The 25,729-nt window shown below is 36.3% G+C and overlaps 1 protein-coding gene across 1 annotated transcript in view; it reads left to right on the top strand.

Annotated features, from left to right (window-relative positions):
- Positions 1-25,729, top strand: part of LOC138353619 (uncharacterized) — a 53,400-nt gene that overhangs the window by 25,247 nt on the left and 2,424 nt on the right. The window lies entirely within an intron of this gene.

The raw sequence follows: 25,729 nt of genomic DNA, 5'->3' as shown, positions 1-25,729 counted from the left end.
CAAGAGAAAAGCATTGACAGCTAGATGCATGCGAGCTCTCCATACGAGCTGGCTGCAATGCGTAAATCACCAGTCACGAGTCACGCAGGTAGAGTAACTTGTCGCGCGCGCTACGCAACTCCAACTTTTACAACTAGATCTGCTTTCACAGCCTTTATTTATTATTCAATTTACATGAAACTTGCACATTATATGTAGAGTTTATGCCTCTAAAAACTCAAGTGGATTTTCTTATCTACGTAGATTTATTGATTTTATAAATAATGATACACTTCATTTTGTTGCATACGTTTTTGGGAAACTTTTAAAAATCTGTATTATTGCACTAAATACATCTGGGATAAAGATCTTACTAGACAATCTTTATTATATAGTAAGCTCGTAGCGAGTGTCGTAGAAATGATTTTGGTTCACAATTGTGGGCTGTGAAAGCAATTGAACATTGTTGAAAAATATTTTTTTTTTATTTTTTTTTCTCCGTCTCTATATAGGCTGAGATGCTGAAACTTGGCCTTGGTGCAGCACCTTTCACATGTATCAGGATAATAAATTTTGAATACCCTACGACAATTTTTTATATCCTGGTCACATGCCCCCTAATAACAAAAACATGAACCTCTTTAAGCACCAACGTATATACTAAACCTACCAACATAGAATTATGCCTGAACGGTAGGAGTGAGTGCCCTCATCTTCTTGAGGAAGAGGGGGTTATCTTGAGATGATTTCGGGGCTTTTTAGTGTCCCCGCGGCCCGGTCCTCGACCAGGCCTCCACCCCCAGGAAGCAGCCCGTGACAGCTGACAAACACCCAGGTACCTATTTTACTGCTAGGTAACAGGGGCATAGGGTGAAAGAAACTCTGCCCATTGTTTCTCGCCGGCGCCTGGGATCGAACCCAGGACCACAGGATCACAAGCCAGCGTGCTGTCCGCTCGGCCGACCAGCGGCCCCGTAAATACAAAGCCAGTGTTGTCAATGCTTATATTCCTCGAGCGCTTACACACTGCTCCGAATGGAGAAACGTAAGTAAAGAGTTTGGAAGAATATCTCGGATATTGGTGCATAATGAATATAGCAACACGGAAATAAACGCTGCTATAAGAAGACACCTGGACCGATATGGTACAATCCTGAACCTAGAACAGAAACCACAACACCTCGAATAAAATTATATTACAAATCAACTATGCGCAATGAACATAAAAAAGAAGAAAGAATAATGAAAGAAATAATCAATAAAGGAGTAAAAGGCACTATTCCTAGCCAAAACATAGACCTGATCATATTCTATAAAACAAAGAAGACTACCGACCTCCTTATTAAAAACAGCCCGAAGCCAATGGAGAACCCTTTACAGCAATCAAGCGTTGTATACATGTACACTTACCCCCACGAAGGATGTAACCTTCAATCAAAGTACATAGGTACCCAGCAAACACAAATCATCTAGAAAACGTTTGTCTATCTCTTCCCATAGGCGTGGGAATGATTTGCATTGAGAATGGTGCAGGAGAGCCTTTGAGAAACTTTTAATTAAAAAATCCAAACACAAAGGTTTTATAATAAATTGTTTTTCTACAACTTTTTTGTTCCTAATTTATTACAAATAGTTTTTACATGTTTAAATATAAAGTTTATGGTGTTTTTTTTGTAAAATTCATTAATAAATTGTGAATGATATATATTGGCTGAGTGAAACGTTCAAAATCCATTTTGTTATAATATGATCAGAAAAAAGTAGTTTTCCAAATTTTCTAAAAATCGCTCTTTTTAACACAATTTGACTCCTTATGCATTCCACTAAACACTAATATCATGTTTAAATATATAATTTATGTATTATTCCCTAAGATAATTTATATAAATTATAAAAGTTGCTGGAAAGTGGTGTGAAAGAATCTGAAAACGTTTTGTTGTCTTATATTGGCGTGTTCGTATTAACTAGAGTGAGTAAGAGTGAGCGAGAGTGGGTAAGAGTGAGTAAGAGTGACTGAAGGTGAGTGAGAGTGCCAGAGAGTGTGTAAGTGTGAGTAAGAGTGAGTGAGAGTGTGTAAGTGTGAGTAAGAGTGAGTGAGAGTGTGAAAGTGTGAGTAAGAGTGAGTATAAGTAAGAGTGACTGAGAGTGAGTGAGAGTAAGAGTGACAGAATGAGTAATAGTGAGAGTAAGGGTGACAGAGTGAGTAAGAGTGAGAGTAAGGGTGAGTATGAGAGTAAGAGTGATTGAGAGTTAGAGTGAGAGTAAGAGTGATTGAGAGTTAGTGAGAGTAAGAGTGATTGAGAGTAAGAGTGATTGAGAGTAAGAGTGATTGAGAGTAAGAGTGATTGAGAGTAAGAGTGATTGAGAGTAAGAGTGATTGAGAGTAAGAGTGATTGGGAGTAGGAGTAAGAGTGAGAGTAGGAGTAAGAATGAGAATAAGAGTGATTGAGAGTAAGAGTAAGAATGAGAGTAAGAGTGATTGAGAGTAAGAGTGATTGAGAGTAAGAGTGATTGAGAGTAAGAGTGATTGGGAGTAAGAGTGATTGGGAGTAAGAGTAAGAGTGAGAGTAAGAATGAGAATAAGAGTGATTGAGAGTAAGAGTGATTGGGAGTAAGAGTAAGAGTAAGAATGAGAGTAGGAGTGATTGAGAGTAGGAGTGATTGGGAGTAGGAGTGATTGGGAGTAAGAGTGATTGAGAGTAAGAGTAATTGAGAGTATGAGAGTAAGAGTGAGAGAGTGAGTATGAATGGGTAAGGGTGACTGAGAGTGAGTTAGAGTAACAGAGTAAGAGTGGCAGAGAGTAAGAGTGACAGAGAGTAAGAATGACAGAGAGTAAGAGTGACAGAGAGTAAGAGTGACAGAGAGTAAGAGTGACAGAGTAAGAGTGACAGAGAGTAAGAGTGACAGAGAGTAAGAGTGACAGAGTAAGAGTGAGTATGAGAGTGAGTAAGGATGACTGAGAGTAAGAGTGAGTAATAGTGCGTAAGAGTGATTGAGAGTAAGAGTGAGTAATAGTGTGTAAGAGTGATTGAGAGTAAGAGTGAGTAATAGTGCGTAAGAGTGATTGAGAGTGAGAGTGATTATGAGAGAGTTAAGAGTGTGAGGTGTGAGAGGGTAGCAGGCCAGGAAAGCAGGATGTGTGGTCACAGATAGGCCTAGCCCTAGGCCTCGTGATCTCTAATGTTGGTTTTTATATATATGTTGGATTTTTTGTCCTGTTTCAAATTATAATTATTTAGCAGGAATGTAATAAGATATTGCACAGTATTAATGTGACAATAATATCCCAGCAAACAATTTTAGGTTGCCACAACATATCTGGAAAGTATTTGAAAGGATTGGAAACGTTTGTTTTATCGTATCAGATACGATATTGTGTGTGGACTTAAATAGGTTTCCAAAATTTATAACCAAGACATATGTATCTAACACTAATTTGAGATGTTGTGGCAACTTTACACTCCTAACATGAGTCATTCATAATCCATTCATACACCAATATGAATCTCTTGTGAAAGGTTTGAGCCTTATCTGAACCCTTTTCACATCTTTGTGTTTAAAGTTAAATTTCTTGAAATTAAATTATTTTATTTTATATTATATTATATTATTTTTATTATATTTTATTTTATAATGTATTATTATTTTTCTTATATTTTTTTATATTATATTATTGTTTTCAATTTAAATATTAAAACCAATTTAAGGGTAAAAAAATCAAATAATTTATATTTCTTTTATTATTTACTAACAAATATATATATATATATATATATATATATATTTATATATATATATATATATATATATATATATATATATATATATATATATTAGTGTAATATATAAGAATGTAGTGTAATAGTATATATATTATATATTATATATATATATATATAAATAATATATTTATATATAAATAATATATTTATATATAAATAATATATTTATATATAAATAATATATATATATATATATAAATAATATATATATATAAATAATATATATATATATAAATAATATATATATGATAACCATCTTTGTAACCTATATGTAACTCCCTCTTTGTAACAAAGTTCAAATAAAGCAAATATATATGTGTACATACAAAAGAATGGGGGTGGTAGAAGATAATATTAGTGTTTAGTGAGTGACCACAAGGTCTCCTCTGAATAATTTTTATTTTCTTCTCCGAGGCTATGGGTCCCCACATTGGCACCAGAGGTCTTCCTCACAAACTTTTTATATAATATATATATATATAAATAATATATATATAAAGGTAAAACTAGCTAGTTATTCGTAGATATATGATAACTAACCAACCCTACCAAACCTAACATATATATATATATATATATATATATATATATATATATATATATATATATATATATATATATATATATATATATATATATATATATATATATATATATAATATATATAAATATATATATATATATATATATATATATATATATATATATATATATATATATATATATATATATATATTATTAAATATGACCGAAAAAGTAAGATTAATAATTCTAACACGAATTTTCTCAATCTTTCGTACATTACGCTTCACTGTTGGAGGTAAATAAAAAATCACTTCTCCAAAATTCATTTTTATTTCTAGTCTGACGCGACACGGGCGCATTTCGTAAAACTTATTACATTTTCAAAGACTTCACAAATACACAACTGATTAGAACGTATCTCTGATTTTATATCTACATTTGAGTGAGGTGGGAGGGGTGATGTGGCATTAGAACAAGAGGGGATATTAATAGGGTATTAAAAGTATCAACACAAGACAGAACAGAAACAATCGGTATTGAATAGAAGTGTTTGTAGAAAGCCTATTGGTCCATATTTCTTGATGCTTCTATATTGGAGCAGAGTCTTGAGGTGGGTAGAATATAGTTGTGCAATAATTGGCTGTTGATTGCTGGTGTTGACTTCTTGATGTGTAGTGCCTCGCAAACGTCAAGCCGCCTGCTATCGCTGTATCTATCGATGATTTCTGTGTTGTTTACTAGGATTTCTCTGGCGATGGTTTGGTTATGGGAAGAGATTATATGTTCCAACATATGTGGATTATATGTGGAACATATAATCTCTTCCCATAACCAAACCATCGTTCAGTTATGACAGGGTTATTACAGGGTTAACCATCGTTAACCCTGTAATGAAATATTGTTTGTTACTAATTGTTTTCAATAATACATTATTTTATTATATAATATTTAATTTATTAATTAAAAACTGTTTCCATATTATAGAAAAAAAAACTAAAACAAGAATCTATATAAAACTATAGAATAGAATAGAATAATAGAATAGAATCTATATAGAATCTATATATCATATATATATTTATAAAAATAAATATATATAAATATATATATATATATTTATATATATGTGTGTATATCACTAAAATAAACACGTGATTAAGAATGTGACAATGTCAGACCACGGAGGAAGAATGAAACAGGAATTTCCTTAAGTACTTTCGTATATTAAATACATCTTCAGAAGGACCTTCTGAAGATGTATTTAATATACGAAAGTACTTAAGGAAATTCCTGTTTCATTCTTCCTCCGTGGTCTGACATTGTCATATTTATATATATATATTATTATATCCTGCATTATTCCAGGCCATTATTAGAGATAGTAGCCACCTCTTATTTTCGTTTTCTTTCATTATTAGTGCTCAGAAAATTAAATATATCTACATATTTAGTCAAAATCAGTTACATTATTTTATCTTATTCATAGCATAAATGTTCTCAAAGATTACTAAAAAGAAATTGAATTAGACTACAGCAAATTGGCAAACTTTACCTTGTATCTGTTTCCACCGAGTTTGTTTGGGGCGTTCTTCAACATATCAGCAATACTTGTCTCAACATCTCTTTCAGTTGCATTAGTGTGGGTGTTGATACAGGCTTCTGGAAATTTATAAGAATTAATTAATACATATAATTATAATTCACTTTGCCATTCCCCATTCCACAGTCCTCTCGTCCTTCCCACTTCCCCGTCCCCACATCATCCCCACTATTCCCACTTCCCTGTCCCATCGTCCTCCTTACCATTTTCCCCTCCCCTGTCCTTCTTCCTCCCCCACCATCTCCCATTCACCTGTCCCTTTGTCCTCCCCAGCATTCCCCTGTCCCCACCATCCCCAACTCCCCAGTCCCCTCGTCCTCCCCACCATTACCCTCTCCTCTGTCCCCTCGTCTTCCCCACCATCCCCCCTCTCGTCCTCCCCACCATTCCAAACTACCTCATCCGATGCATTCTATAATGGTCTGATGCTTCCATCAGAAAATTGGGAACATCAAATGATCTGATATTCCCATCACTGAAAAATAAGAACAGCTAAAAAAATGAAATGAAAAAAATAAAAAATAAACTATACTCATGAAATGAACAGTATGGTAAACAACACAGCTAAATTTCAATGCAATGTCACACAAAATTATTAAATCGAAATGAAAATAAATTGAAATCTATGAAAATTCAAATTATCAATGCAATCGGAAATATTGAAATAATATCGCAACATAATATAGTGTGGGTTGCTCTTACGTGCAACAGACGGTGCTGTTTTTCAAAAAGGCATGGTTTTACCTGTCACAAGTGTGGCATCTATACTTATACTCACGAAATGAACGGTATGGTAAACAACATAGCTCAATTGCAATGCAATGTCACAATAACATTTAATAACAATAATAACAATAACATTTATATATACTTTAAGATATAATCTAGAAGAAAATAAGAACATTGAAACGGTTCATGAACTCGATTTCAATAAAGGACACTATGGGGAACTTTGAAAAACAGTTAATGAGTATAATTAGACAGACTTGTTGCTAGGCAGAGGAGTAAATAATGAGATATATGGCAAATTTTGCAAAATATACGGCACACAAACATTCATACCCAAACAAAGCAAAATGCTAGGTAAGAACAAAGCAAATGGCCCGTAGGGGAAAGGAGATACCCACAAGACTGGAATACAAGTCATTAACAAGCACACAAGTACTACACCACACAACAACCGCACTACTACCAGAACTGGACGAATCACTACCCAAACAACACATTGCACATCACTACCAAAACAACACAACACAACACAATAATGATGTAAACAATAAATTTAAAAAAATTCCACTTATTAATGTCAACCAACAAACTCCCACTAAACATAGAAAGGACCTACAACATCTTACTTGGGAGCAAATCAACAAATGCAATTCATCTACAGTTACACAATGTTAACATCAGAAATAAAAAAGATGGTAAGTTCCTTGGTCTATACTTAGATCTGCCCGAAACGCTATGAGTGCTAGTTGCTTTACAAGAATGTATAACTTCAAGTCATTGTACTCTCCCCCAATGTACCTTCTTGTATATAAAGAAAAAATAAATAAATAAACAAACACATAATAAATCAATACTTACTAAATTTTGTCTATTATGTAGCAAAGAAGCAGGTCTACGGAAGGCTTTTCTGTTGAGTTCGAAGCCCAGATTACTTGTGGTCTCTGAAATAAGTTAAGATTATAAGTATAAAATTTATAAAACCAAATAATAAATCCGGTATTGCTCAATTTCAGATGCAGACGTACTGAATGATATATCAGACTGTCAGCATGGTATTCGATCTGGAAGGTCCAGTGTAACGAATTTACTTAGTTTCTATGATCGAGCCACAGAGATCTATAAAGAACTCTGATCAAGAAAGAGATCTAGGGGTGGTTTTAGATAGAAAACTATAACCTGAGGATCATATTAAGAACATTCTGCGAGGGGCCTATGCTACACTTTTTAACTTTAGAATTGCTTTTAAATACATAGGTCAAAAAGTTTTAAAAGTTTTAAAATTTTTTAAACCTCTCGTGTATCATGAGTGTGTTAAAGCTTCAGATGGTGCATTCAGATGATGAATATTACCTAGTTCCTTCATCTGGGAAGAATGAACACATATTGGTGCATTCGGATGATAAAAACTAACTACTGTAGTTCAATTGATCAACAGACTGTATATCATATGCAGACTGTATGTGGATCTGCGGGCCACTCCAAACAACAGCCTGGTGGACCAAGCTCCACCAGGCCTAAAGCACAAAGTGATATAGATGTGATAGAGAAACTAGGTTAAATGGAGGAGTAGGTCTGTATATTAAACAGCACCTGACGTGCACAGAGCTACTAAACTCAATGTGGTGGTAGAGTGGTGGGGGGGGGGGGGGGAAACATTGCAGAAAAAAACAAAAATACAATTTGGTCAACAAAACAGCATTGTTTAAAATAGAAGACATGGGTTGACATTTTGGGGGTAAGGTAGGTTACATTGAGTTAATTAGTTAGTACTTAGTTTTTATCTTAAACTGGTTGGGAGAGGTACAGTGTTGCTGTGCTGGTGAAAGAACACCTAAAGGTAAATTAAATAATGATTGCGAATCCACAAGAAGTTGACATAATAGTGCTAGAGATCTGCAATCAGGATGATAAACTTTCCTTAAAGAATTTGACAAACACTTGCTGATAGGACATGAAGTAAATGAAATGTATGTCAAATTTTGTGAAATATATGATAAAAGCACAACAAAATTTGTACCAAAGGAGAGATGCAGAACTAGGAAAAGGGGTTTGTTCAACAGAAATTGCGAGAGGGCCTGAGACCCAAACACACACAAATGGAATCAATATATAGCAAGAGGCCAAACCCCCAAACATACAAGCGTTGCAAAGATGCGAGAAACAGCAGCAGCATTAAGGAGAGGGACTTAAGGACCATAAATAAAGTGTTAAAATAAACTCGAGTAAATTTTTTTAACTACTCTCGACAGTGAAGAAAAACAAATATTCACACGATTTGTGTTAGAATCATTAATCTTACACTTTCGGTCATATTCAACAACACAAATACATACACACACATTCCTGTTGCTGTAGCAAGTGAAGAATTACACACACAGATCACAATAACGTGATGCATCAAATGAACAAATCCACAAGGACCGTGACGAGGATTCGAACCTGCGTCCGGGAGCATCCCAGACACTGCCTTAATCGACTGAGCTACAACAGGGTAAAAGGGTTGAAACCGAAGTTCTACTGAACTTACTGGATCCCATAGCCTCTCTGAGGCACAAACCAGGCTTTTACACAACCCCCCCCCCCCCTGCACCCGAGCTCAATTGTCAAAAGTGAAAAATTGGGTTTGTCGTCCGAATGCACCATATCAGTAAATTTTTTAATAATCTTTTAAAAATAGTAAATGCCACTATTTTTGCAAAATTATTACGAGATCTATTATTCTATAGAATAATGCATATAAATGCATATATGCATATAAATACAAAACAAGTAAATGTAAATAATTTTACCTTGCACCTAGATCCACCAAGCCTGTATGGCGCGCGTTTCAGTACTTCGGAAATCTAGAACTATCTTGAATCTCTAATCTGCAATGAAACAATACATATTATTGCACTTACCAAAACATGGATGAATGTAGAAAATACAGAACTATTAGCTGAATATCAAATAAATGGATTTAATCTATTTCACACAGATAGATATATTAGATATTATATTATATTCCTTTCCTCCCTAGAATCTGAATGTAGCAGGTGCTCAATTGTCAAAAGTGAAAAATTTGGTTTATTTAACATACACGCCATAGACCGGCTTGGGAAAAAAAAAGTTCGTAAAACCCAGGGGCCATAGACCGGCTTGGGAAAAATAGTTCGTAAAACCCAGGGGGCCATAGACCGGCTATGAAAGAAAATTTGAGAAAACCCTGGGGCCATAAAACGGCTATTTAATCCCCTTGAACGGATAATCATCTGTATCAAACCTTATTACAGGTAAAACCAGTAGGCAGTCTACTGTATTTTATCAAACCGTTATTAGAATAATAGATCTCGTAATAATTTTGCAAAAATAGTGGCATTTACTATTTTTAAAAGATTATTGAAAAATTTACTGATATGGTGCATTCGGAAGACAAACCCAATTTTTCACTTTTGACAATTGAGCACCTGCTACATCCAGATTCTAGGGAGGAAAGGAAGGACGATCTTACTGGATCCCATAGCCTCTCCGAGGCACAAACCAGGCTTTTACACAACCCACCCCCCCCCTGCACCCGAGCTCAATTGTCAAAAGTGAAAAATTGGGTTTGTCTTCCGAATGCACCATATCAGTAAATTTTTTAATAATCTTTTAAAAATAGTAAATGCCACTATTTTTGCAAAATTATTACGAGATCTATTATTCTATAGAATAATGCATATAAATGCATATATGCATATAAATACAAAACAAGTAAATGTAAATAATTTTACCTTGCACCTAGATCCACCAAGCCTGTATAGCGCGCGTTTCAGTACTTCGGAAATCTAGAACTATCTTGAATCTCTAATCTGCAATGAAACAATACATATTATTGCACTTACCAAAACATGGATGAATGTAGAAAATACAGAACTATTAGCTGAATATCAAATAAATGGATTTAATCTATTTCACACAGATAGATATATTAGATATTATATTATATTCCTTTCCTCCCTAGAATCTGAATGTAGCAGGTGCTCAATTGTCAAAAGTGAAAAATTTGGTTTATTTAACATACACGCCATAGACCGGCTTGGGAAAAAAAAAGTTCGTAAAACCCAGGGGCCATAGACCGGCTTGGGAAAAAAAGTTCGTAAAACCCAGGGGCCATAGACCGGCTATGAAAGAAAATTTGAGAAAACCCTGGGGCCATAGAACGGCTATTTAATCCCCTTGAACGGACCTGTGCATGGGCCACTGAGGCATCGAAAAAAAACATAGACTGGCTTGGGAAAAAAGCAAAATAGCCGGTCTATGGCCCGGCTGATGGCTGTGCATGGATGGCTAATGGCTGTTAGTTATGGAGCTAGGTTAGACTATGTATGTTTAAATCTCTGATTCAAACAGAGCCAGTGTTCAGTCAAATAACTGAATTTATCAAATCTTATCCTTGTATAATATACAAGCTGATGTGAGATCCCTGTCTACAGGTGGACTGGAACTATTATCCAGTAGGCAGTCTACTGTATTTTATCAAACCCTTATTAGTATAATAGATCTCGTAATAATTTTGCAAAAATAATGGCATTTACTATTTTTAAAAGATTATTAGAAAATTTACAGATATGGTGCATTCGGAAGACAAAACCAATTTTTCACTTTTGACAATTGAGCACCTGCTACATCCAGATTCTAGGGAGGAAAGGACGGACGATCTTACTGGATCCCATAGCCTCTCCGAGGCACAAACCAGGCTTTTACACAACCCCCCCCGACTGCACCCGAGCTTTTTAAAATAGTAAATGCCACTATTTTTGCAAAATTATTACGAGATCTATTATTCTAATAAGAGTTTGATAAAATACAAACCCTGGGGCCATAGAACGGCTATTTAATCCCCTTGAACGGACCTGTGCATGGGCCACTGAGGCTTCGAAAAAAAACATAGACCGGCTTGGGAAAAAAGCAAAATAGCCGGTCTATGGCCCGGCTGATGGCTGTGCATGGATGGCTAATGGCTGTTAGTTATGGAGCTAGGTTAGACTATGTATGTTTAAATCTCTGATTTAAACAGAGCCGGCTAATGGCTGTTAGTTATGGAGCTAGGTTAGACTATGTATGTTTAAATCTCTGATTTAAACAGAGCCGGCTAATGGCTGTTAGTTATGGAGCTAGGTTAGACTATAGGCTAGGCTAGGTTAGAGCCAGTGTTCAGTCAAATAACTGAATTTATCAAATCTTATCCTTGTATAATATACAAGCTGATGTGAGATCCCTGTCTACAGGTGGACTGGAACTATTATCCAGTAGGCAGTCTACTGTATTTTATCAAACCCTTATTAGTATAATAGATCTCGTAATAATTTTGCAAAAATAATGGCATTTACTATTTTTAAAAGATTATTAAAAAATTTACAGATATGGTGCATTCGGAAGACAAACCCAATTTTTCACTTTTGACAATTGAGCACCTGCTACATCCAGATTCTAGGGAGGAAAGGAAGGACGATCTTACTGGATCCCATAGCCTCTCCGAGGCACAAACCAGGCTTTTACACAACCCCCCCCCCCCCTGCACCCGAGCTTTTTAAAATAGTAAATGCCACTATTTTTGCAAAATTATTACGAGATCTATTATTCTAATAAGAGTTTGATAAAATACAAACCCTGGGGTCATAGAACGGCTATTTAATCCCCTTGAACGGACCTGTGCATGGGCCACTGAGGCATCGAAAAAAAACATAGACCGGCTTGGGAAAAAAGCAAAATAGCCGGTCTATGGCCCGGCTGATGGCTGTGCATGGATGGCTAATGGCTGTTAGTTATGGAGCTAGGTTAGACTATGTATGTTTAAATCTCTGATTTAAACAGAGCCAGTGTTCAGTCAAATAACTGAATTTATCAAATCTTATCCTTGTATAATATACAAGCTGATGTGAGATCCCTGTCTACAGGTGGACTGGAACTTCTATCAACTAATCCATACATCAAACCTGTCCCTTACAGCCCACAATCTATCATTAGGAAAACCATGTGAGAAATCTTTAAGGAATTCTGATAAAGAAAGAGATCTAGGGGTGGTTCTAAATAGAAAACAATCACCTGAGGACCACATAAAGAACATTGTGTGAGGAGCCTATGCCATGCATTCCAACTTCAACAGCATGTTGTGGGGTGCCGATATTGTGTGCCATCACATGTAAACCAACCAAGCCCACAAATACGTCAACATGGACCAGCATTACACCGTCTAACATACTCTGTCAGATGTAACAACTAAATTTGTGAATTCAAGACCTAATCTATTGCATAACACAGTGTTAGTACGAGAAAAACATTACTTACATTCGAAGCCGTGTTTTAAAATGGCGCGGACCTTGGTCTACTGACGCTCCACACTGTGTGTTCGTTTGCGTATGATGAACGTGTGACAATTTACTACAACAATTATTTAATTATTCTTATTCTTTATTTTACTATTTTTAGGGTACATGAAATTTCCAACTTATTTGCACACAATAATATAATTGCATTGTCATAACCTTTATATATTACGGAAAATACGATGACATGAACGAAGTCAAAGTGAAGTTGAAGTCAAAGTCATTCGCCGAACGTATTAGTCATTTTTTTTCTCCCAAACGATAGGGGATAACAAATCCATAGAGCATATAAGTGTACAGTAAAGTCAATTTTATTCAGGAAAGTACATACATAGTTGATTTACAAACATAATGTTGGATTTATAGATAGAGCTAGTGCATACAATACCTAAAGCCAATATAGTAGGCATATAGCATTTCAGGCAACCGGGCAGTATATATGGACCCCTTACTCAAATCTCTGAATATGTTAGATATTAAGTCCCTGCACATACTCTCATGTGTATTTTATATATATAAAACGCTGCACTGTAATGTCAATCCTGACCCTAAAAGCTTCCTAGAAGGTTGTAACAGATCCCATGAGCACCACACCAGAAACAAATACCTGTAGGTGTGTACTGGTGCCTTATAGTGTGTACTCGTACCTTATGGTGTGTACTGGGGCCTTATGGTGTATACTGGTGCTTTATGGTGTGTACTGGTGCCTTATGGTGTGTTCTAGTGCCTTATGGTGCGTACTGGTGCCGTATGGAGTGTACTGGTGCCTTATGGTGTGTACTGGTGCATTATTGTGTGTACTGGTGCCTTATTGTGTACTGGTGCCTTATGGTGTGTACTGGTGCCTTATGGTGTGTACTTGTACCTTATTGTGTATACTGGTGCCTTATGGTGTGTACTGGTTCCTTATGGTGTGTACTGGGGCTTTATGGTGTGTACTGGTGCTTTATGGTGTGTACTGGTGCCTTATGGTGTGTTCTGGTGCCGTATGGTGCGTACTGGTGCCTTATGGTGTGTACTGGTGTCTTATGGTGTGTACTGGTGCCTTATGGTGTGTACTGGTGCCTTATAGTGTGTACTGGTGCTTTATGGTGTGTACTGGTGCCTTATGGTGTGTACTGGTGCCTTATGGTGTGTAATGGTGCCTTATGGTGTGTACTGGTGCCTTATGGTATATACTGGTGCCTTATAGTGTGTACTGGTTCCTTATGGTGTGTACTGGTGCCTTATGGTGTGTACTGGTGCCGTATGGTGTGTACTGGTGCCTTATGGTGTGTACTGGTGCCTTATGGTGTGTACTGGTGCCTTATGGTGTGTACTGGTGCCTTATGGTGTGTTCTGGTGCCTTATGGTGTGTGTTCTGGTGCCTTATGGCGTGTACTGGTGCATTATAGTGTGTACTGGTACCTTATTGTGTGTACTGGTGCATTATGCCCAGCAAACACAAATCATCTACACAACGTTCGCCTATCTCTTCCCATAGGTGTGGGAATGATTTGCATTGAGAATGGTGGAGGAGAGCCTTTGAGAAACTTTTACTCAAAAAATCCAAACACAAAGGTTTAATTATAAATTGTTTTTCTACAATTATTTTCTTCCAAATGTAAAACAAATAGTTTTTACATGTTTAAATATAAAATTTCTGGTGTTTTTTTGTAAAATTCATTAATAAATTGTGAATGATATATATTGGCTGAGTGAAACCTTTAAAATCCATTTAGTTATAATTTGAACAGAAAAAAGTATTTTTCCAAATTTTCTAAAAATCGCTCTTTTTAACACAATTTGACTCCTTATACATTCCACTAAACACTATATCATGTTTAAATATATAATTTATGTATTATTCTCTAAAATAATTTATATAAATTATATGAGTTGCTGGAAAGTGGTGTTAAAGATTCTGAAAACTTTTTGTTGTGTTAATATGTTCTTATTAACTATGTCTCAAGTTCACAGTTTATCAAACAAGAATATTAACATTCGTCAACTCTTAAAATCTTATATGTTATCTTGCTGGTGCAAAAAAGGGTGAATCTTTAGGAACAGCTATAGTATCTATATATCACAAATGGTGTTTTCCCTAACTCAAACAATGTAGGGTTTATTATTCTACACATATTTCTAATGACTCTTAGATGTTTACATTCTCTGAAGTATAATTGTGAAGGCAGTGTCCATCACTCTCAACACAGATTCTTAAACTCGTCTCTGCAGGTTCAACTATAAAATTAGTTTCCATTTTGAATCTCCATGGACATTTGTATCCAAAATGAAACCAATGTGGTTTCCTTCAGCGCCTTCAGCCAGCACATTTGCTCATTCATTTCCACAGATTCCAACAAGGTAGGGGATTTACAGAAATTTGTATATTCATATTGTTATATATTAAAAATATGAATGCAGTTCAATATGATAAGACAAATACATGAGTTTATGATAAATTCGTTTTCTGTGATATACCATTGATATGCTCTTTTTTTCTTTAAACGGCAGACTAAACTAAAGTGCTCACATCAACAGATTTGATGTATAAATGGTCAACGCTCAACAGAGTTAGTATAAATGTATTAGTATAAATCTTACTTGTCTCATTGTTAATTCACATTCAATGTCAACTTGTGGTTGCATTGTACAAGGCCAACACAGATGATCGAAGGAAACTAACTCTGCTCTAGTTCCATGAAGTTGCTATTTGGTCTTTACTCAATGCATTGTACATGCATTGTACAAGGCCAACACAGATGATCGAAGGAAACTAACTCTGCTCTAGTTCCATGAAGTTGCTATTTGGTCTTTATTGAAATTTGACAAGGCAGAGTGGCCTGCAACAACTACACCATCTCCACATCTAGTTCATGCTCCAGACATAAATCATGACACTGGTCCTGTGTATCCTGCTGCTGACCCGTCAACACCTGGCCCGTCGGGTGTGAGGCGCCCTCTCTTCACGTCTACACCTAGTGCTGAAGCTGAATCTGATGAAGATAATTCATATTCCACATTAGTGTTTGAAAACAATAGTGAGAGCGACGATTCAGACAGTAGTTTATTGCCAACCCAGAGACAACAGCGACGTGTTGTTATAGCAGAGACTCGCCTGAACTATAAATTGAAACATGAGCTGGTAAAAATCCCCAAACGTCGCAGGTGTGAAGTGTGTTCAAAGTCGGGTATCAGGAAGGAAACTGGTATAGCGTGCAAGACATGCGATGTTCCACTTTGCGTCATACCTTGTTACACCACTTATCACAGGAAAAGGGTGTATTGGGTGGACAAGAAATAACCACCTACATCAGCTTCACTCCACCTAGGAACATCTGTTGAGCAACTTCAGGAATCAGTACCTGAAGGAGGTGGAGTGGAGATAAAATGCTCAACTTATTTTACTACAATCGTCTTTGCTTTGGTAAGTACACATAATTGTCTTAGATTGTTTCAGTATTGTAGTCTATTTTCTTAGGAATATTTTGATACCTAAATGAGAACTGTAGCACGAAAACTAAAGTAAGTATACATGAAACAAGAGAAACTTTTTTTGTGGGTGTTGCGGGTGTGAGTTGGAGTGTCAAGAGCGGGTTCCGGTTGTGTGTTTTCCGTCATCTCTACAGCTGTGAATTCCAAGGAATTGTATTTGATATGCATATGTCTGTGTAGGGAATTTTATTCCGAACACTATACAAAGAAAAAAACGGTGTGAAACAAGTATAAACTTGAAAAACATGAGCAAAGTAAAAACTTTTGACGCTCACGGGTACAAACACGCGTAAGATTTTATTCGCCGCAAATTTATTTGACGCTGTGTTGACCAACTCTACCCATGTTCTTATAGAACTTTCTATTGCGAACACATTGCTATAAAAATGAAATACGTAGCTCCAGAAATAATGTCAGGACAGTGAAATCAGTATAAACATTCAAAGCCCTGCATCACACCAGTGTCGTCCCTGCTGAAATCACGGCTAATGCTTCGCCCAGTTCCCACACTCGTGCGGGTCACCCGATACCATAATTAGACATTGATAGGCATATGTCTGGGTGGGGAATTTTATTGTGAGTTCAGTGATATCAAAATGAGTGCTGTAGGATGACTGTGAGGCTGGCAACAAACGAAAGAGTATGAACATTTACTTCCTGTTTGGGTGTCACGGCGAGTCATCTTCGTGTTTATTTACTTCGTGGTGGGATACCAAATGCTTCGGTGACATTTTATGCATATGATCTTGTAGAGACTTTTATTGCCAACGCATTGATACCAAAATGAAAAACGTAGCTCGAGAATTGAGGTTAGCAGCGTGAAAAGATTATAAACTTTTTTGTGTTTACGCTTGAGCACAACCCGCTTGTTTTTCCAGCTAGTGCCGCGCGCACTAAAATGTGCATTATACACACCATAATGCACCAGTACACACAATAAGGTACCAGTACACACTATAAGGCACCAGTACACGCCATAAGGCACCAGAACACACACCATAAGGCACCAGAACACACCATAAGGCACCAGTACACACCATAAGGCACCAGTACACACCATAAGGCACCAGTACACACCATAAGGCACCAGTACACACCATACGGCACCAGTACACACCATAAGGCACCAGTACACACCATAAGGAACCAGTACACACTATAAGGCACCAGTATATACCATAAGGCACCAGTACACACCATAAGGCACCATTACACACCATAAGGTACCAGTACACACCATAAGGCACCAGTACACACCATAAAGCACCAGTACACACTATAAGACACCAGTACACACCATAAGGCACCTGTACACACCATAAGACACCAGTACACACCATAAGGCACCAGTACGCACCATACGGCACCAGAACACACCATAAGGCACCAGTACACGCCATAAAGCACCAGTACACACAATAAAGCCCCAGTACACACCATAAGGAACCAGTACACACCATAAGGCACCAGTATACACAATAAGGTACAAGTACACACCATAAGGCACCAGTACACACCATAATGCACCAGTACACACTATAAGGCACCAGTACACGCCATAATGCACCAGTACACACCATAAGGCACCAGTACACACCATAATGCACCAGTACACATCATATGGCACCAGTACACACCATAAGGCACCAGAACACACACCATAAGGCACCAGTACACACCATAATGCACCAGTACACACCATAATGCACCAGTACACACCATAATGCACCAGTACACACCATAAGGCACCAGTACACAATAAGGCACCAGTACACACAATAATGCACCAGTACACACCATAAGGCACCAGTACACTCCATACGGCACCAGTACGCACCATAAGGCACTAGAACACACCATAAGGCACCAGTACACACCATAAAGCACCAGTATACACCATAAGGCCCCAGTACACACTATAAGGTACGAGTACACACTATAAGGCACCAGTACACACCTACAGGTATTTGTTTCTGGTGTGGTGCTCATGGGATCTGTTACAACCTTCTAGGAAGCTTTTAGGGTCAGGATTGACATTACAGTGCAGCGTTTTATATATATAAAATACACATGAGAGTATGTGCAGGGACTTAATATCTAACATATTCAGAGATTTGAGTAAGGGGTCCATATATACTGCCCGGTTGCCTGAAATGCTATATGCCTACTATATTGGCTTTAGGTATTGTATGCACTAGCTCTATCTATAAATCCAACATTATGTTTGTAAATCAACTATGTATGTACTTTCCTGAATAAAATTGACTTTACTCTACACTTATATGCTCTGTGGATTTGTTATCCCCTATCGTTTGGGAGAAAAAAAATGACTAATACGTTCGGCGAATGACTTTGACTTCAACTTCACTTTGACTTCGTTCATGTCATCGTATTTTCCGTAATATATAAAGGTTATGACAATGCAATTATATTATTGTGTGCAAATAAGTTGGAAATTTCATGTACCCTAAAAATAGTAAAATAAAGAATAAGAATAATTAAATAATTGTTGTAGTAAATTGTCACACGTTCATCATACGCAAACGAACACACAGTGTGGAGTGTCAGTAGACCAAGGTCCGCGCCATTTTAAAACACGGCTTCGAATGTAAGTAATGTTTTTCTCGTACTAACACTGTGTTATGCAATAGATTAGGTCTTGAATTCACAAATTTAGTTGTTACATCTGACAGAGTATGTTAGACGGTGTAATGCTGGTCCATGTTGACGTATTTGTGGGCTTGGTTGGTTTACATGTGATGGCACACAATATCGGCACCCCACAACATGCTGTTGAAGTTGGAATGCATGGCATAGGCTCCTCACACAATGTTCTTTATGTGGTCCTCAGGTGATAGTTTTCTATTTAGAACCACCCCTAGATCTCTTTCTTTATCAGAATTCCTTAAAGATTTCTCACATGGTTTTCCTAATGATAGATTGTGGGCTGTAAGGGACAGGTTTGATGTATGGATTAGTTGATAGAAGTTCCAGTCCACCTGTAGACAGGGATCTCACATCAGCTTGTATATTATACAAGGATAAGATTTGATAAATTCAGTTATTTGACTGAACACTGGCTCTAACCTAGCCTAGCCTATAGTCTAACCTAGCTCCATAACAAACAGCCATTAGCCGGCTCTGTTTAAATCAGAGATTTAAACATACATAGTCTAACCTAGCTCCATAACTAACAGCCATTAGCCATTCATGCACAGCCATCAGCTGGGCCATAGACCGGCTATTTTGCTTTTTTCCCAAGCCGGTCTATGTTTTTTTTCGATGCCTCAGTGGCCCATGCACAGGTCCGTTCAAGGGGATTAAATAGCCGTTCTATGGCCCCAGGGTTTGTATTTTATCAAACTCTTATTAGAATAATAGATCTCGTAATAATTTTGCAAAAATAGTGGCATTTACTATTTTAAAAAGCTCGGGTGCAGGGGGGGGTGTTATGTAAAAGCCTGGTTTGTGCCTCGGAGAGGCTATGGGATCCAGTAAGATCGTCCTTCCTTTCCTCCCTAGAATCTGGATGTAGCAGGTGCTCAATTGTCAAAAGTGAAAAATTGGTTTTGTCTTCCGAATGCACCATTTCTGTCAATTTTCTAATAATCTTTTAAAAATAGTAAATGCCATTATTTTTGCAAAATTATTACGAGATCTATTATACTAATAAGGGTTTGATAAAATACAGTAGACTGCCTACTGGATAATAGTTCCAGTCCACCTGTAGACAGGGATCTCACATCAGCTTGTATATTATACAAGGATAAGATTTGATAAATTCACTTATTTGACTGAACACTGGCTCTGTTTAAATCAGAGATTTAAACATACAGTCTAACCTAGCTCCATAACTAACAGCCATTAGCCATTCATGCACAGCCATCAGCTGGGCCATAGACCGGCTATTTTGCTTTTTTCCCAAGCCGGTCTATGTTTTTTTTCGATGCCTCAGTGGCCCATGCACAGGTCCGTTCAAGGGGATTAAATAGCCGTTCTATGGCCCCAGGGTTTGTATTTTATCAAACTCTTATTAGAATAATAGATCTCGTAATAATTTTGCAAAAATAGTGGCATTTACTATTTTAAAAAGCTCGGGTGCAGGGGGGGGGGGTTGTGTAAAAGCCTGGTTTGTGCCTCGGAGAGGTTATGGGATCCAGTAAGATCGTCCTTCCTTTCCTCCCTAGAATCTGGATGTAGCAGGTGCTCAATTGTCAAAAGTGAAAAATTGGTTTTGTCTTCCGAATGCACCATTTCTGTAAATTTTCTAATAATCTTTTAAAAATAGTAAATGCCATTATTTTTGCAAAATTATTACGAGATCTATTATACTAATAAGGGTTTGATAAAATACAGTAGACTGCCTAGTGGATAATAGTTCCAGTCCACCTGTAGACAGGGATCTCACATCAGCTTGTATATTATACAAGGATAAGATTTGATAAATTCAGTTATTTGACTGAACACTGGCTCTGTTTAAATCAGAGATTTAAACATACATAGTCTAACCTAGCTCCATAACTAACAGCCATTAGCCATTCATGCACAGCCATCAGCTGGGCCATAGACCGGCTATTTTGCTTTTTTCCCAAGCCGGTCTATATTTTTTTTCGATGCCTCAGTGGCCCATGCACAGGTCCATTCAAGGGGATTAAATAGCCGTTCTATGGCCCCAGGGTTTGTATTTTATCAAACTCTTATTAGAATAATAGATCTCGTAATAATTTTGCAAAAATAGTGGCATTTACTATTTTAAAAAGCTCGGGTGCAGGGGGGGGGGGGGTTATGTAAAAGCCTGGTTTGTGCCTCGGAGAGGCTATGGGATCCAGTAAGATCGTCCTTCCTTTCCTCCCTAGAATCTGGATGTAGAAGGTGCTCAATTGTCAAAAGTGAAAAATTGGTTTTGTCTTCCGAATGCACCATTTCTGTAAATTTTCTAATAATCTTTTAAAAATAGTAAATGCCATTATTTTTGCAAAATTATTACGAGATCTATTATACTAATAAGGGTTTGATAAAATACAGTAGACTGCCTACTGGTTTTACCTGTAATAAGGTTTGATACAGATGATTATGATTATGGTTTTGGCCTCCATCACCCTCTCACCTAACTTGTTCCAACCATGTCTACCACGCTGCTTGCGAAAGTTAATTTTCTAATATTTCTGTGGCATCTTTGTTTGGTTACCTTTTACAATATCTTCTTTTTATTCTACCATCTAGTTTTGGCATTTTATGCCTCTAACCTGGGAGCCACTTATTGGCAAGTCTATACCTTTACCAGTTGATGTGATTCTTTAGATATGGGCACCATATCTCCAGGTGTCCTACACAATTAGCTTTAATTAAATTTTCCAAAATTATCACTTACACTTGTAATACAGGGTTCTAGGTTCCCTATAGCGTCCTTTATTGAAATAGAGTTTAACAACAATTTCAATGTCCCTATTTTCTTTTAGATTATATCTCAACATATAATTAATGTCCAACAGGACATGATTACTCTTTCCAATGGGAGGATGGTATTGAATATTTGATCTAGTACTGATGGAATAATTTATATAATAATCACTAGAAATTATTTCGATAAGAATTTGAATTTATGCATGTCTTTGTTTTGGCATGCCTCTATTTCCATATGTTACATTTCTGCATGTCTCCAATTCTGGAAGTGTTCACTTTTGCATGTGCCTGACAAGGATGTTATATGCACCAGCTTTAATTATCACACATTGTATATAATGAATGACTTATTTTTAGAATTTTAATACATATTGCATCTGTCAATACATTATTAACAATAATATAGGTAATATGGTAGTCTAATGTAGAAATTTGACACTCTTTAACAGAATGTACGAGTATAAGCGAAAAAAGCGACTCCAATACAACAACAGATGGATGCAAGTATCAAGAAGGCTAAAACGTATACACAAAATGCATCCAAATACAGCTGTACACACTAGTGAACCCATTAATCTTACTGAGGCAGCATCAAGTTCAGAGATTGAGTCGTCAGACAATGACATTAGTTCTTTTGAAGCCGAGTCAAATCAAGAGTATGGATTAGGCTCTGAAATTGATGATTTACACATGAATCTTACTGATATTCATGATGTATTATCTAATTCTCAAAGTGAGGAGGAGAATGATGACCATGATAATCATCATTCACTTGTTTACCCACAGAATTTATTAATTCAGTGGGTAAACAAGAATGGTGTTACACACAATGCTGTTGATGAATTATTAAAAATTTTGAGGCAAATGGGAATTGACTACTTACCAAAAACACCTCGGACACTAATCAGTTCTGAAAGGTACATAGAAACTCAGCAAAAATCTGGAATGAAATATGTCTACTTTGGGTTAAAAGAGGAACTGTTAAAAAACATAAGTAGATATCCAAAAGCAACTATAAAAGGACTGAGACAATTATTATTGTCATGTAACATTGATGGCCTTCCTATATTTAGAAGCAAAAATGATGCTTTGTGGCCAGTTCTCTGTGCAGTAATGAATATTACACCTTTGAAAGTCTTTCCAGTTGTCCTCATGTATGGACGTTCTAAGCCAAGTGATTTAAATTTCTTATATGATTTTATATCTGATATGGATGACCTTTTGTTGCATGGGATTCAGTATGGTAACAGAACTATCAACATAAAATTACAATGTGTAATTTGTGATGCACCTGCTAAGGCTATGGTGAAGTCCATAAAACTGTTTTCAGGTTATTATGGCTGTGACAAATGTGAACAGAAAGGTACTTGGATGGGGAAAATGACATATCCAGAAGTAACAAATTTAACCATTAGAACAGACACACGCTTCCGTAATCAATCTAACTCGCAACATCATCATGGTAAATCACCATTCTGTGACTTGAACATAGACTTAATTGCAGCGTTTCCCATTGACTATATGCACCAGGTGTGCCTTGGTGTTATGAAGCGACTTCTTGTCACCTGGATACGGAAAAACACATTTAAATTATGTAGCCCCCAGATTTCTGAAATTAGTGCTAGATTGGTGAGCATAAAAGATTTTGTGCCCAATATTTTTGCACGTAAACCACGAGGTTTGGAAGAAATTGACAGATGGAAGGCAACTGAATACAGACAGTTTCTTCTCTACACAGGAAAGCTTGTATTGAAAGGTATTCTACCCCAAGAGATGTATGATCATTTCCTTACTCTCAGTGTTGGTATAAGTTTTCTTGTTTCGCCCACATGTATGTCCTTAAAATACGGCAAATATGCTCATGACCTTTTGCTGAATTTTGTATCAAGGTGTGGTGATCTGTATGGGAAAGATTTTCTAGTCTACAATGTTCACAGTTTGATTCACCTAACAGCAGATGCTGAGGAACATGGTACTCTTGACAGTTGTTCAGCTTTTCCATTTGAAAATTATTTGCATCAGCTGAAAAAGATGGTCAGATCAAGTAAAAATCCAATTGTCCAAATTACAAAAAGAATAAAGGAGGCTGAAAATACCATGATTTATAAAACATCTCCAGATAATAAAATTTCTCATAAATTTCCTAACAATGTATATTCGTTACCTGGATATAATTGCTGTGAAGTGTTAAGGACTGTACACAGCCGAAGAAGTGAAGAAAATTACTTCATTGTTAGGGTATATCCTTTTCAAAGCCCAATATTTACTAGTCCTTGTGATTCAAGAATATTTGGGGCCTTCAATGTTAATCCACGTAAGGACTTTTTAAAAAAAGTGTATAGGATTAACACATCAACCAGAGGAATGTTAATCAAGAAAACAGAAAGTACTTATATCTTCTTGTCAATACTACATGATTTATGACTAGTAAGTTTCTTGTGATTGTTTTTGATTCTTGTGCAAGCTGTAGGAATACTCTTTGCTTACATTGCAAACTTTTAACTTTAGTAAAAAGTATTGTTCACCATCATAACATAATAGAATTAAGGTTAACATTGTTGTTTAGTACTACTATATAAAATTAGTGACTGCTTATTTTCTTAGACACTGATAATGTGCTGCAGAAAATGTCCCTAATCAGTTTAAATTTGTAGATGGCTGAATCTGAAAATAAATACATCGTTGTGGAAGATGAAGAAGGAGAATTGTCAATCATCCATATCAAATGGATGTTTAGTGCATCTGATGTAAGTCAATATATATATATATTGTTTATTTGCAAAATTAAAACATTAGTATTTAAAATATGTGTATATGATATATGTTGATAGATTTAGAGATATATATGTATATAATATATGAAATACAGTGGGGCCTCGATTTATGAGACATACATTTACATATACATACATTTACATACACAGATAGTAACGTACTTGTGTATGATTTTAATGTAATATATTTTTACCAGCCTTCAGGGTGATGGAAACACTTTAAATGGTGTCGCTCCATTGTGTGAAACAAAATTTTTTAATGCATTCATAAAAGCTATAGGCTAATGTAATAATTCAATAATTACTATTTGTAGTTTTATGTATTTAAAACTATTTTGTAAATATTTTCTATACAATGCTAATACGCTTCCACCCCTGACAGAATCATGTGGGACCAGCAAGTCTCTCTACAGGCCCAGTAAAATACCTTCCCCTCAAACTCCTAGACAAGACAGAACTGGTAAGCTTTAAGTAACTGTTGAAACATTTACATACACAGATAGTAACGTACTTGTGTATGATTTTAATGTAATATATTTTTACCAGCCTTCAGGGTGATGGAAACACTTTAAATGGTGTCGCTCCATTGTGTGAAACAAAATTTTTTAATGCATTCATAAAAGCTATAAGCTAATGTAATAATTCAATAATTACTATTTGTAGTTTTATGTATTTAAAACTATTTTGTAAATATTTTCTATACAATGCTAATACGCTTCCACCCCTGACAGAATCATGTGGGACCAGCAAGTCTCTCTACAGGCCCAGTAAAATACCTTCCCCTCAAACTCCAAGACAAGACAGAACTGAAAGCTCTCCTTTCGAAAAATCCAGTAAGTACCGATTTATTATGTGTTAATTATTTTTTGTTATACATACAAGAAAATACATTGAGGGAGAGTACAGACTTGAAATTTTACATTCTTGTAAAGCAACTAAGTAGATGATGGTAGTATCATCAAACAATACAGGTTTAATCATGTTAGAGACATAAAGCAGATCATTGATGTATATAACAAATAGGAGGGGGTCTAAGGATGCTGCCCTGTGTCACCCCTATCATAGAATGGGAGAGGTTACATAATTGAAGGCTACATGACAGTAGCCCATTT

The sequence above is a fragment of the Procambarus clarkii genome, chromosome 59, assembly GCF_040958095.1.
Source record: "Procambarus clarkii isolate CNS0578487 chromosome 59, FALCON_Pclarkii_2.0, whole genome shotgun sequence".
Classification (NCBI taxonomy): domain Eukaryota; kingdom Metazoa; phylum Arthropoda; class Malacostraca; order Decapoda; family Cambaridae; genus Procambarus; species Procambarus clarkii.
The sequence above is the reverse complement of the archived record's forward strand: the minus strand, read 5'-3'. Positions and strand labels throughout refer to the sequence as shown.